This window comes from Diuraphis noxia, unplaced genomic scaffold (genome assembly GCF_037042655.1).
Source record: "Diuraphis noxia isolate RWA-SAM2 unplaced genomic scaffold, SU_Dnox_SAM2 contig0002, whole genome shotgun sequence".
In the NCBI taxonomy this organism is placed as follows: Eukaryota; Metazoa; Arthropoda; class Insecta; order Hemiptera; family Aphididae; genus Diuraphis; species Diuraphis noxia.
In genome coordinates this window covers 79,372,006-79,387,477 of record NW_028301712.1, presented here as the reverse complement: position 1 = coordinate 79,387,477, position 15,472 = coordinate 79,372,006, and the positions used below count along the sequence as shown (strand labels likewise).

Sequence of the window (15,472 nt, the reverse complement as noted above, 5' to 3'; positions counted from 1 at the left end):
TAATTATTTACATTTAATTTTATGATTTGTGGCATGAATAAGCATGGCCCATATATAATAATGTAAAGTAAAAAACATTTTATTAAAAACCTCAAAAAGTTAATTAATGTCACCAAAAATGTTGCAAGTTCATAGAATGAATCACTTCGGTACTTTTAATCTTTAACCTTTAGTAAAATCCGATCAAAATTAAAACAATGCAACGTGCATAAATAAATATAAATCAGTAGTTTTTATTTAAAAAAAACACACATTATAATAATATATTTAAATCGAGTAAATTCATCACCACAAAGCCTTCATTTTTTCGGTTTTAAATTAATTTTCTTTTTTTTTTAACCATCGAGTTTCAAAATACATATACTTCAGTGCCACAGTAATCATCTGTATAGTTCAGTGCGGTAAGTACTGTATGTATTGTGTACGTTAAGCCGGATTAGGAAGATTGATATTTTATCCATAATCCAATATAAAAAATGAATCTACGACCACTATTTAATCAAATATATAAATACCTCTTGATTGAACGTATATATTAGCATAAAATAATTTTTATTAACCTAGTCGCGTTTTTGTTTACTATTAAATATATATATATGAACTCAGACATATAGGAGACAAAAATAAATAAATAGAATTTAAATGTAAAACGATGGATAAAAAAGGATCAATATGTAAACTACGGGCATATAAATCTCTAATGACAAATATCTTTTTCACCTGGCTTAGCTAGCAAATAGAATTTTCTTATTATAGGTACTTAACTGCTCTGTATGAGTGTGTATTTGTGTATCAGTACATTAAAGTATAATGTGTGTTCAATATATTATATAATAGATCGAAAATATTTGAGCACATTCTCTAACGGTAATAATAATAATATAATGTAACAAAAATATTATACATATATGATAACGATTTGTATACCGTTATACCGTGAATAAAACACATAAACATATAATACGCAGTGTATGAGAAGAAAAAAGGGTTGAACTGTCGAAACACACGCTGACCAAATATTCTATATATAATATACATAACATAACACTAGAACTGGAATTACCGTCAAATATAGTTGTCGTCGATGTCTTACAATATTACATAGCTTACTCGCTTTTATGCGATAACCTCGGCCCTTATTGGCGCACTCGAACACTTGGCTTGTGTGTCAGTCACAACTCACCCAATGGATGCACATTGGCGAAAAATCGAATATTTGTCTATACAAGCACTCAACGGACTGTACACACGTCATAATATTATGTATACAGTAATAATATATTATATAACTGTAAGACTATTCGACACACATCACTTGTACTACAGTCGTAAATGTATGTCACACACGCTCTCTATCCCGAGATTTTCACCTCAAAGTGTTTACGCACGGAAACGATATAGCATATATATGGTGAAAGTCGCAAAAGAGCTATTATATTTAATAATAATAATAATATATGAGAAGTGAAGAAAAAATCTTTCCATCGGTTTTGACAGAACACTTAAGCTCCCGACAACGAGCGAAAAGAGTGAAAAAATTTTTATATATATATAATACATGTACAAGTAATATATGTTTAATAAAAAAGTTACCTCTCGCACCAGCGCAGCTATACCGTCGACGACGATCGCACGTATACATCAAAATCGAGTTTACTACGTGGGATGTGGTTATTGATGTACCGGAGAACGTAGACGGAAGAAATATATAATATAAATTCTCAAGGAGGGAGAGGTAAATGATAATAATAATAATAAAAATAATGAAATAAATAGTAATACATTATATGATATGTGTGTGCGATGACGATACTTCACAGGTACCGTTTACGACCCTTCCCCACGCGTGTAAGATGAGAAGTGAGAATCTATACGTATAGGTATATAATATGCGTATACGCCAGAAAAAAAAACCCCATTTATTCGTAATATTAATCGTGCCAATCGATAATTTAAACGATTGGAATTTTTTTTTCCATCCCCAGCTCGTTTACTCCGCGTGACAGTTTTACAAATGTATTCAATTAACGTGACGTGAGCAGAGTCTGGACGAAACGCGAATCTATATAGTATACGTACCAACGTGTATAATATGAATAATAATATATTATATACACATACATTTTGTAGACATCGTATATACGCCTTGTCCGTTGGCGTCCTCAGTCGAGAGACAAATCGTTAAAATACGGTTCACATTTACATAAAATGTATTCTATATACATACGTATATACTTACGTGCACGGCGTGAGTATCGTGGCGTACTAATGAAATAATTTTTGATAATAATATCATATAGTCGAGTGCGGTACAACAGTCAAACTCCTATATGTTGTGTGGGACATCGACATAATATATGGTTGACATTTTTAACAATATTATAACCTGTATTATGATACACTAACCACGGATGCTGTGGGCTACATGTTCCAACTAACAGGTTTTTTGCGTTTTAGGTTTAACCGTTGACTTCAGAGAGATATGCTTTACTAAATTATATTTTGATACGTGTTTGCTACTGTAAAGTAACTCCATTTTTAATACTAACACTTAGGCGTTTTTAAATTTAACTGTGATCTCGGACCACCCATCGGTTCCCATCAACGCCTCTGAATATGTATCTTAAATTTTATAGCTATCTGTTGTTGTTTCAGCGTTGGCGTATTTCTTGGCTGGACGGGCCAAAAACACTTATGCATTCACCGAGGTACCGTGAAAACGCGTAAGTATTTATGTAACAATAATTATTGCAGAATTCTCACGAAACGAGCAATCCCTCTACCCCTCCCCCCCAGATTGTAGGTCGTGGTATGTACAATATACATACGACCGCCATTGCTTTTGCGCCACATGAACAGTTTCCGCGTAAAGAATTAAATGACGCTTGCCGACTAAAGGCAGGTGCACAGAACGGTGGCTGTTGCGGAATTCTTCGAGAATCTCGTAGCCATTAAAACGGAATTATTTGTATTTATATATATATATATTTATTTGGGTATATATTATACGCTTGGGTTCGCGATCCTGTGGCGATATACCGGAAGTAGAGATAAAACATTTTGAGGGGTGTTTTGAATAATATACGTATATATAATAAATAATAATAATAATTATTATTATTATTATAACATATTGTACTTATAGTGTGCGGTCGTCATGCATGCACATTTAAAACGTTCGTTGCACCAAACTATATTACTATATGTAATATGTATACTTCAAAGCTGGACAAGTCGTTAATTTTTTTTCGTCTAAGGTAGTTAAACTTTGATTAATTTAATATAAAAACCAATTAAGATAGGATTTAAGTTAGTTTCTAAAATGTCCCTGATTTCTAATTAAGTTAGTTAAAATTTAGTTTTTATAGTTAAAAATTAAAAATTTAAATTTTTTTGGTTCAAAATATGTAAAGCATTAAGTACGTATTATATTAGGTTATATTAATTATTAATAATTATCTAACTGAAACCAAAACCGCAGTTACCTATTAGTGTTGATTGATGATTAAATATAGTAATAATTAATTAATTACCTATTTAACCAAATTTTCCAAGTACTGGCCTTTATTTCTTACTAATAATTACTTTACCTAATAGGAATGTTATTCATTAAAATATAGATATAGGATGTATAGCTGCAGTGATAGTAGTTAATGGCACCACTAAGACAATAGATAATAAATGTCAGTATAAACCACAAACTTTAAAGTAATAATAAATGTAATTTACATAGTTATATAATTAAATACTTTGTACTAATTATTAATTTTATTATTATCTATTCAGCATATAAAAATCATAAGCTGGTAGTATTACGAAACATTTGAATGTTTGCAGTTATTTAAAAAAGTTTCGTTTTTAATTCGACAAATTGGATGAGTTTTGCATTTGATATAATTAGTTAAGCTAGAAAGTTATTATGAATAAATATTAAATACCAATTAGTTATTTTGTCTTTAATTTTCTGTCAAGTTATAGTAACTACCCAACATTGCAATATCAATATTATACAGTTGTTTTTATGAAATTGCACAATTCCTATTGAAATTTAAACAATAATATTAAAGCTTGATACCTACTCGTATGAAATAGAAAAAAATGTGTGATAATATAACACTAAGTGATATAGGTTATCATTGGTATGAACGTAAATATTCTTACTTATAAATTATAATAATATATTGTAATGAAATATAATATCAATTCGATATTCGATGAGAAAATATTATTTTTAAATGTACAGTATATTATTGTTATTAAAGAAAAGTTGTAAAATATTCAACATTCGTAAGTATGAAATGTTTAGGTGAAAGTAATTTTTTGCCTCCCTTTACAATATAATTTATTTTAAAATGTGCATATTAAGCTCCTATCATCCTATAGTTGGACAAATCGTATTATTTAAATATTTAATATATTATTATAATGAGGAACCGAAGAAGCCTGATGCGCTTTATATGATTATATATATACCTACATAATATACACCAGTATATCCGTATGGTGTTTTATATATGGTTGAGACAGTTAATAAAACATTATGACGTGTAATACAATATGAACAATGCGATGCGTTATGTATAATAATTATCGTATTATATGCGTTTAAAATAATCCAATTCATTAGTCATATCATGGTAATTCTTTTCCGTATTAAAAACGTCCACTCATAACGACGATAAGTGGATCTGAAAAGCCTGTCAATCAAATACATAATATCGTATAATACGAGTGTAATAGGTAAAGCGTTTTAACGTTTAAAAAACGACTGAGTTTTGCCAGCCAGAGACTTCGACAGGTTCTTGAAACGGACGAGCATGCTAATTCGTTAAGTTGTCAATATTACTCTGTCTGTCATCATGCTTGTTATAGTAAAATACATTTTTATAATTATTTGTTATTTTATTAATTTGACACGCAGTTAGCCAATTACAATATAGATTAAAAAGATTATATTAAATGATTTTTACACAAGATTTCATATTAGTTGACAGTTTCAAAAAGAAAAAAATTTAAATATTTATCTTGTTTATATGCGAGTTATATAAGCTATTATTAGACAAAGTTGCGAAATAAACAATATATAAAAGCAGTAATTAGGTCTTAACATTAATTTTTATTAATAGCTGTTCGATCGAATTGAGTTATCGTGGATAGTTAATTGACAGAATTATATATCATTATGTCATCGAGTTTTTGCAGAGGTGTCGGAGGCAATACGCGTGTACGAGTATATGGTATAATATAATATTATAATCTATTACGACAGCAATCATTTTTCGAGTCTATTGTTAGATTTAAAATTCGCTGTTACCTGGTAAACGGTTGTCACAATTCGCACAGGAAATTATTTTAGTCGTGCATTTATCTCTTATTATCAACATGACCATTTGACTATATATTATTATACCTATATAGACCCATGACTTTGATGACATTTACTATTGATTTTTTTCATAATAATATTTATGAATCATTAAGCTATAGAATAATTTTTTTCAGCATTTTGATGATAATTAAATGATTATATTTTTGAATATTTCGACAAAATTTGATATTATATGAAATTTAATTATATACAGTTTTTAATACCTAGGTTATAAAGGTTTGATATTATGTAGACGATTCTTATACATTGAAACTTTGGTATAACTAACTTCCATTGCACTTTTTGTTATGATTAAATTTGTTTTGAGAATCACAAATCTATAACCAAGTTAGAATCAAATTTATTTTGTTTTATTTAACGAATTTATTTTGATGCTCTCCGATATTTCGTTGTAAAGATGTTTCACTGTATTATTGTAAAACATTTTTTTTGACTACATATCTATAACGTCTTTTTTTGTAATCATATATTAATTTGATTGTTTTTAACAAGGATAAGCAGGGTAATTAAGTGTAAATCCCCAAAAAGTGCAAAGCGTATCACAACCAGGCACTTAAATCTATAACCACTGTCTCTTTACAGAACATAAAATTTGGTTTCATCCTTTATTCATATTATAACCTCCTAAAATGAGGCGTAATCATTTAAACATATTTAAATTGCATTGTTCCTGCTTAATGTGCGTTGGCCGTTACCGATAAGTTTATAAACCTGTTTATTCATTATGATGGTTGTTACATCAAAAGAAAATGATGTTTCTTCCGTGAAATAGTTTTCTTAGAATAGTCTAGTTGTTACGTTGATCTCTGCATTATCTATGCTATTATCGATGAACACAGGGCTTGATAAAAATTGTATGACGTACAGATCGTACAGGCAGACAATTTCAATCTTGGGTGGAATGTGTGACCCTCGACTGAAGTAGCTCGCATCCCGCCTTTGCCTCTCGATATACTGTTTTATACTTACCAAAGTGACGGTTATCAATTAAATGATATATTTGTATACAATTTTTTTATGCCATTAAAAGATATAACCCATTTAAAAATTTTTTTCGTATATTTTCATTAAAATTGTTACGTATTATAATAAAATAATATAATATGGCATAAGAATTGTGATACTTAGTGATAAGCCTAAAATTCTGTGTTTTAATTTTATGTATATTTTCTGTACCAGACCCTGTCAAAATAATTTCGACGAGATGAAAAAATGTATATATTGTTACATTAACGACAATAATATACGTCGTAATAATATTTTTAGTACTTCTCAGAAGATACAAACTATTGAACTATTATATTGTTACACGTCGACTACATTCTACCTTATTATGTTTTTATTTTGAAACGAACCTTTTTTCAGTGTAATATTGTTAATTTTATATATTGCAGCATTATACGATGATTGTCGTCGTTTTTCTGCATTTTCCGTATGGATTTGAGAGCTGAGACGCGCTCAAGGCCATTTTGGCAGCATTAAAAATATTATGTTATTTCACATAATACTGCCATCAACAGATCGCATGCTCGACCTTTGTATACTCGGACACACGAACACACACACACACACACACACACACACACACACACACACACACACACACACACACACACACACACACACACACACACACACACACACACACACACACACACACACACACACACACACACACACACACACACACACACACACACACACACACACACACACACACACACACACACACACACAAACACACACACACACAAATACATATTCACGTATATAATAGCCATATAGGACGTAAACTGTAAACTGACCGCAGTAAAAACACAACGAGTATCTACCTACACGTAAAAACCTCTGATAATCGATTTCCGAAAAACGGCGGCGCATAGTCTATATAGGGCCACGCAGTGTAACCTACGCGTATATCCGTTTAATGCGCTGTGCCGATTTAAACCAAGTCTTAGCTTACATAGACTCGGCGATAAACTATTATTATAGTCGTTGTTGTTGTTGTTGTTGTTGTTGCTGCTGTTCCTGAACATGGTTATTTTATTTATTACGCACTAGTCGCAAGCATTGATACACTACATATATGTATCTAAATCGTAATAAACTTTCATTGTCAAACTGCACAAACCAAACATCTAAACAATTTTGTTTCATTATTATTATTATTATTATTGTTATACGAGTTTTTTTCCTGCTTAATGTTATTTGGAAATCATGTATAATTTCCATCAGACCATGATATATATATATATATATATATATATATATATATATATATATATATATATATATATATATATGTCGTAGGCATATAGTCAAATCAGGCATTTTATTAAATGCCTAGGCATATAGTCAAAGAATTTAATGTTTATGCAATTTCACTATCCGCCTAGACATTTATTTAAATGCCTAGTCATTTAATTAAATGACTAGGCATTTGACTAAATGCCTATTTCATGCCAGGCAAATAATAAAAAAAAACATTTTATATTATTTTAAAAATTTAAATATATTTTCTATCAGTTATTTATTTAAATGTAATAGACGTACTAAACTAAATTATTGTACAATTCAATCGCATGTTCTGTATCTTTTTCCATAACGTCATATTATTTTTGTCGTTATAATTGATAAGATTATAATTTGTCCCACGGTACTCAATATAGATAAGGTTCTCATACAACCTAGTACCTACGTTAATTTTTCAAGGTAAAAACCAATGGAACTTTTATTTTTATTTAATAAGAATATATTGTAGGTACTCACTACTCGTACTATAGACTATGCTGACTATACAGGGTGTCCCACAGAGATCTGATATTCTGACAAATGAAATAACTTTTGTTCTAATCAATAGTTTTTAAAAATTTCTTTTAAATATAATCCATAGACACTTGCGCTACATTTTTAGAATACATTTTTTATTTTTTAATACTGAAAATAAAAAACTTAAAAATTGATAAATTTTTTTTTCGAAATATTCAATATAGCCAATTTATAAATCTAATATTTAGAAAAATGTATATGGTAAAAACACTTATTTAAGTCAAATGGCTGATTTTTAAAAAAAATTTTAAATATCAATATTTTCGTTAAGTAAATTACGATCTAGTTTAGGTTAGAAAACTTGTAATTTCAAATAATAATAAAGTTTTTTTTTAAATATTTTATAAGGACATTTTTAAATAAGTGCATGTTAAAATCTAATTATTTTTTTTATTGTATTTACTTTAATAATATAAGATGTATAAACTATAAATTACTATAATTTACCTAACGAAAATATTGATATTTAGAAAAATTGTGAAAAATCAGCCTTTTGACTTAAATAAGTGTTTTTACCATATACATTTTTCTGAAAATCAAATTTACAAATTGGCTATATTGAATAATTCAAAAAAAATGTATCAATTTTTAAGTTTTTTATTTTTCAGTATTAAAAAATAAAAAATAAAAAATGTATTCTAAAAATGTAGCACAAGTGTCTATAGATTATATTTAAAAGAAATTTTTAAAAAATATTGATTAGAACAAAAGTTATTTCATTTGTCAGAATGTCAGATCTCTGTTGGACACTCTGTATAGACTATACAATATACTCGTACTATCATATTTTATGTTTATCACATCTAATTATTTATTACCTGAATATATTTATGATTTAATTTTTAAAACAATATTAAATAATAATTAACACAAAATTAAACATATTATTTCATATACCTACGTGTTTTTCATATTAATAAATAATATAGGTACAGCTTTTTTTATACATAAAATAGCAATAAATAACTGATAGAAAATATATTTAAATTTTTAAAATAATACAAAATGTTTTTTTATTATTTGCCTGGCATGAAATAGGCATTTAGTCAAATGACTAGACATTTAACTAAATGTCTAGGCGGATAATGAAATTGCATAAACATTAAATTCTTTGACTATGTATATGCCTAGGTATTTAATAAAATGCCTGATTTGACTATATGCTTACGACATATATAATTATACCGCAGGTATATTGTTTGAAATAGTAGGTCCGAAAAATATAGTATGCTGGTATGTTGGTGTATGGTATGCATTTTGTAGGTATAAATCTATAATATTTTTATAATATAAGCCATAAATGCAAGGACTCAGCCGTTATTCACTATTGACGACCATCACTTAATTAAAACGGATTTTGTACTACTATAATATATTAGGTGGAAGTACTATTTTTAGACTTCTAAAAACGTTCCGAAATTTATTTATTTTATAAATGAGTAAACCAGCGAGGAATTACAAGTTTGAGTATTACAATGCTATGTGAAATTTTTCTTTAAAGTTATGCAAGATAAACTTTTAAAGTTAAGCTAAATTAGGCAAAAGTTTAGTGATCTATTTTAAACTGAATATACCTTCATATATTATTATAATACATAACAACATTATAATCACTATGTTATTATGTGTATTAGCCGTTGTAGGTATAACATATTTACTAAAAAAAATATCGAGAAATAAACCAAATCCATCGGTTGTCTCATTTTTTTTAACCTTCGTGATAATGTTATAAATTTATAAATAATAGTAAATCAAAATCTATATAAATTACCCAATGATACCTTGAATGTTTATAATTTAAAGTTATTTTTGTTTTGTTATGATTCAACATTTACGGTACTAATCTCATTAACTTTATTGTTAAATTTATATTGAAAAATTACTTTCGTTTTTCTAACAATAATTAAAATAATAATTAAAAATTAAAGTGAATGAATGTACAGTGTACTAAACTGTTTTTTTTTTTTTTTTTATTTGGCATTTCTCAAACTTCAATAAAATGTTATGCACTCTAAACGAAAAATTTTATGGAGCTTTTTGGTAGCTTTTGTCGTTTTTAAAGATATTAAAAATAAGTACAATTTTTTGTTTTTGATAAAAGTAATGATTACTATTGAATAATAAAATATAATATTTTTTTATAAAACGGAATAATATGATTATCAAACAGTGTAGTCAACATAAACGTACTTCTAAAATGAAAATTTAAATTTTTTTTTTAAATAAAAATAGTAAGTTAAACTTAGTTACTATTATAATAATATAATAGCAACTAACTTCCTTACAAAAGGAGTTAAAAAAATAGTAATTTTATAAATAGTCATGTAAAAGAACAATCATTTTGAATAGATTTACACTACGGTAATAAATGTCAAATGAGTGACCTACTTGTATTTCAATGTCTGTAGAAAAGCTCAAACCTACAAAGTAAAATAATAATGATATTACTCAAAAATATAAATCAAAAATTAATTAGCTACTTTTTTTAAATTAAAATATTTAAATTAAACTTCATTTTGTATTTCATAAGATATTATTGTGATATATAATATATATATAATATTTAAGTTAAATAATGACATCAAAAAAAATCCACATTTACTGATTAGTTTAGGTCAATATCCATTATTATTAATTTGACTATCTAGAAACTAGCGATAAAAACGAAAGCCCCTTAAAAAATGTATTATAATGTATGTAACACTATATTATTAAAATATGAGTAGGCCAATAATATAGTTGTAAAAATAACAAAACATTGTAAAGTAAATATTAATAATATTATCTATATAAATTTAAAAATTATTGATGAAATAATAATTAGAAATTTTAATTAGAAAGTTTATACTACATCCACCATGCTTTCTCAGTTCAAGAAATTCGCAATTTTCGGTATCCAATACAGAAAGATCAGACAGAGTTAATGTATAATCGCAAATTTATGAAATCGATAAATAATTGTTCTAAGACGACCTGAAGGAATTGATACTAGATGTATCATCTATATTCTAAAAAATAAAAGTCTGGCGTAATTGATTAAGTCCGAAAACAAATAAATGATTTATGCATTCAATATTTTACAATAATTGATGAACATTTAATATCTCTATTATTTTCTGAGCTTAAATTGTATTTCAATTTTAAGTGTCGTGCCGTACCTACTCTCGATCAATGTTTTTCACACTATAGGTATACCTATGTCATACGTTTTTAATAAATCAACCGGTATGATTCAGCTATTAAAAGTGAAGATTGCAGAATGTTAAAAGATTAAAATCACATAAAAATATGTCACGTTCGATTTTGATCATACGAGTATCCAGAAAATTAATAAAAACAATTTTTTCTTATTTAAATTATATTTTTCATAGGGTGAAATTAATACAGAAGGTGTGATACTGATGCATTATTGTTATATTTGACTTACCGTCTGACAGTACTCAACTCGAATAGTAGTATCATTAACACTTTGTGATAAATTAATTCAAATAATACGATTTACCTTAAATCGTGTTTGTTATAGCTGATAAAAGATAATAAACAAAAAGTGAGCAAAAAGTGAATGGTGATGCTTGACAGTTGGCGGAAACATAAACGTGTAAAAATTTTATTTTTTTATGGATACTATGTGGAACGGTAAAGTTCAAAGCTAAGTTTTTTTACGATTCAGGTGTGGTAGTGCGGAGGCATCGTGGGTGTGCAAAAAAATCATACCAGAGACCCATATTATACTTCTTGACATAAAGATAAAACCTTTCGTTCTGTTGAAAATATTGGAATAAAAAAATAAATAGTTTTTAATAAAATAAATCAAACATTTTTAATAATTATAAAAGTAATTTGATTTAATTTTTAAATCCCTTTTTTAGTATCGTAAAATGTATGCCGTCAATTCATTTTTGTTTACTTTAGCAAAATATAACATCAGATATTATTCGGAAAATTATATTTTATAAAATTAATTAGTAATCGAACGTCAAACAGTCATTAAAATATGAAAGCTTCAAATAAAAATTCACTTAATTTATTTTTTAGCACAATAATTAATTATAGCGTTAATACTAAACGTAATATCTTGTTGATATTGTTATAAATGTATAACAAAATAGCTCACCCTAATTACTCTTCAGTGGATATTCATTAAGTGCAAGTTTAACAACAATAATTACGTACATGTTTTCCGAAACGTTTTTAAACAATTTATGTAAAACAAGAATACTGTTAACATCAAATTAAAAAGATGCATACTATACAAATGAAAACAACGATTTATACTCAAAATGATCTCGTTACTTGGTGTTTAATTAAACGTTTAAAAAAAGTCACCCCTACACTAAGCTACTTTATTTACTGTAATTTAAATGTTTAATACGTTTATATATTTAATACAAAAAAAGCAATTAAAAAGTTTTACGGTTAACTTTATTTCGGTTGTTTACCTGGGTTTCAGTTTTTATTTTTTGATTATAAATTACAGCAATAGTATTAAAAACATTTTGGTACCTAAGCATTTAAATAACTCTTATTCATATGCTTTAAAAGCCTTAATATAAGTAAAAGAAACTTGAAAAAAATTTTTTTAATACAAAATTTACATTTTATATGCTTTTGTAGTGTTAGCATTTAAATAGTACGCAATGTTTAATGAATATTCACCAAAATAATTTTAGTTTTTACCATTCATATAATATATGAATTTTAATATAAAATACAACATTATTATAAAAGATATTAAAATATGATAATTTATATTATTGAGTTAAAATTCAAACCTGTTAAAAAAATAAAAATAAATATAATTTTGATGTACTAACTCAAAATTATTAGTCCGTGTTTGTTTTTTCGTTAACTGTATTATATTTTAATCTATTTATGCGTAATTTATTATTTAGACAAGTCACGATATATTTAACACTGTTATAATCTTTAGTAAATATACTTATTATTTATATGTATATATATATATATATTATATATGTGTGTGTAAAAACAGTTAATTTGACTAATAGAAAATTAGCCGACCGTTATACACTAATGAATTTATTTACAATACATAATATTTTAATAATAACTAATACTCGGAAAAATATGATTATCCAAACTTACACACGTGGTATAATATTATTGTAGTATTGGTAAATGCATTTATAACACTATTTAAAAAAAAAAAATTGAAAAATCTTTACGAAATTAAAATTGCTTTATTAAATATTTTCAATGAGATGTTATAAATGCATATAAATAAAAATCGAATGGTAATGCACAATATGATTTAATATTAAGTTTTTCACAATTCTAGAGTAGATTAATAAATTATGAATGTCAACAAATTTAACGTTAATAATATTATTTTTATTCAATAATAATACGATATAAACTGTCTAAAATATTTTATGTTATTATTAAATCATAAAAACCTGCATAGCATATTTTAGGTATCTTAGACCGCTTCAACAAAATCCATTTTAGAATAAAAACCGCAAAATGCGCAAAAAACTTTTTTAATTATTTTAAATCATCATTATATCGACTCTGCAGTGTATATATATATAATATATATTGGAAACATGTAGAAAGTTTTCAAATGATCGCTTTTCAGTTTTAACTTGAGTATTCGAGGGGATTACCGTAATAGTGATTCAATATAAAATACAAACATTCCGACAACTTACAATATGTATTAGAATCTTCCATATTTAAAAATTATCGTAAAATGAAACAGAAAACGTAAAATCAGTTCAAACTGTCCATCTAGTCCATATGGAAATGTAAAATATAAAAATATAAATAAATTAGCAGTCACACGTGAATACGCGATCAAATTTGCGGGAAAAAAGTTGACACGGCGCATCGTATATGCAATTTTGCTACACTCATGCGTGCTTGCGTTTCTCATAATATTATATTATTTTTTCCGTACTGTTTTGTCGCGTCGGTTGTACCATCACGAGCACGCGAATGATATATTATTTTTATTACCGTTGTGTTATAATATATTGTCATTTTTATTTTTTACATTTCTACATAGTTTTTTTTTTATCCGGCGACGATGTTAAATTTTTATTTTTTGTGTATTTGGATTTTGACAAGACATTGTTTGATACAAACGATGAGTGTACATAGTGATCCATCGCGTGTTTCCACATTTACCTTCTCGACGAAAAATATAACATATGTGTATCATGTTTTTACACCGGCTTTGAGGGCATTTGACGAGATAATTTCAGCAACGGCTTAATACTTAGTACTCGTATTTTACGAACCAGATCTATACTATCCCGTTGACATAATATTGTAGTGCGTGTCGATGTACGTTATTATATAAGCCACTGTTGTTTACGACAGCCAAAAACACAATAACAATAATGGTAATAATAATAATAATACGACTGGCCGATAAACGACTCGCGCACGCGATGGGGTATTACGCTCGACGGTTGAAATAGCACAAGGCCTGCGGTAAAGCGAAATATTATCATCGCAGTCGGTAACATAAATAAATATAATTTAATAATAGTACAGCTGCTACAGTGGTATCCGCGGTATATTAACCTATTACTCACCGGCCAGTCGTTGTCCGGCCAGAACTCGGACCAACATATTGTTAAGTTTTTCAGTAGCAATCACGACCTAGGGGTGACAAGAATATGAAAATTAAACACACATACACTCACGTGTACATTATTTGCGCAAGCGTGGAGAGCAGGTGTGGTCGAGCATTTTTCGGGTCGTCGGAAGCAGAACGACAGATCGAAGGGGTGAGTGTGGGTCGGTATATTGGATGGCTAGGGGAGGATAAATTATACTATATATAATATCATCTGGTTACGTATAAACATAAACTAGTGATATATATATTGAATAACTAAGCCATAGTCGTACTCGTCGTGTGTACCCGGTCACCGTCAATGTGCGGTGTGTGAGGCGGTTGTCGAACGACGCGTGAAGAGAAAAACCGATCGAACGGGCATGATTGTCCTACCGTCGTAATATATTATATGATTATTTGTGTTTCGTTTTCAACTTTTTTTAGATTTTAAATTTATATGGTTCTTTTTTATATTATTATTTTGTATTCGCTCCTCCATGATACATCATCTGGTGCGCATTATAATTTGACAAAAGCAGGTATTCACCCACCCACCACCCTAACCATGGTCACCCTTATAACCATAGTCAGTATAATTCCACCTCCACCCCCGATTTCACGTCAAAGTTCCCACGCCACGCTCGTCGTTGTCGTTTAATGACAAT

General features: G+C 27.8%; 1 protein-coding gene across 5 annotated transcripts in view; it reads left to right on the top strand.

The window, feature by feature from the left end:
• The window catches only part of LOC107169961 (uncharacterized), a 232,760-nt gene that overhangs the window by 171,727 nt on the left and 45,561 nt on the right, over positions 1-15,472 (top strand). For all 5 annotated transcript variants that reach the window (XM_089219649.1, XM_089219651.1, XM_089219650.1 and 2 more), the window contains one exon: positions 2,656-2,723. The gene's annotated coding sequence lies outside the window, so the exon portion shown is untranslated. The remainder of the gene's footprint in view (positions 1-2,655; positions 2,724-15,472) is intronic.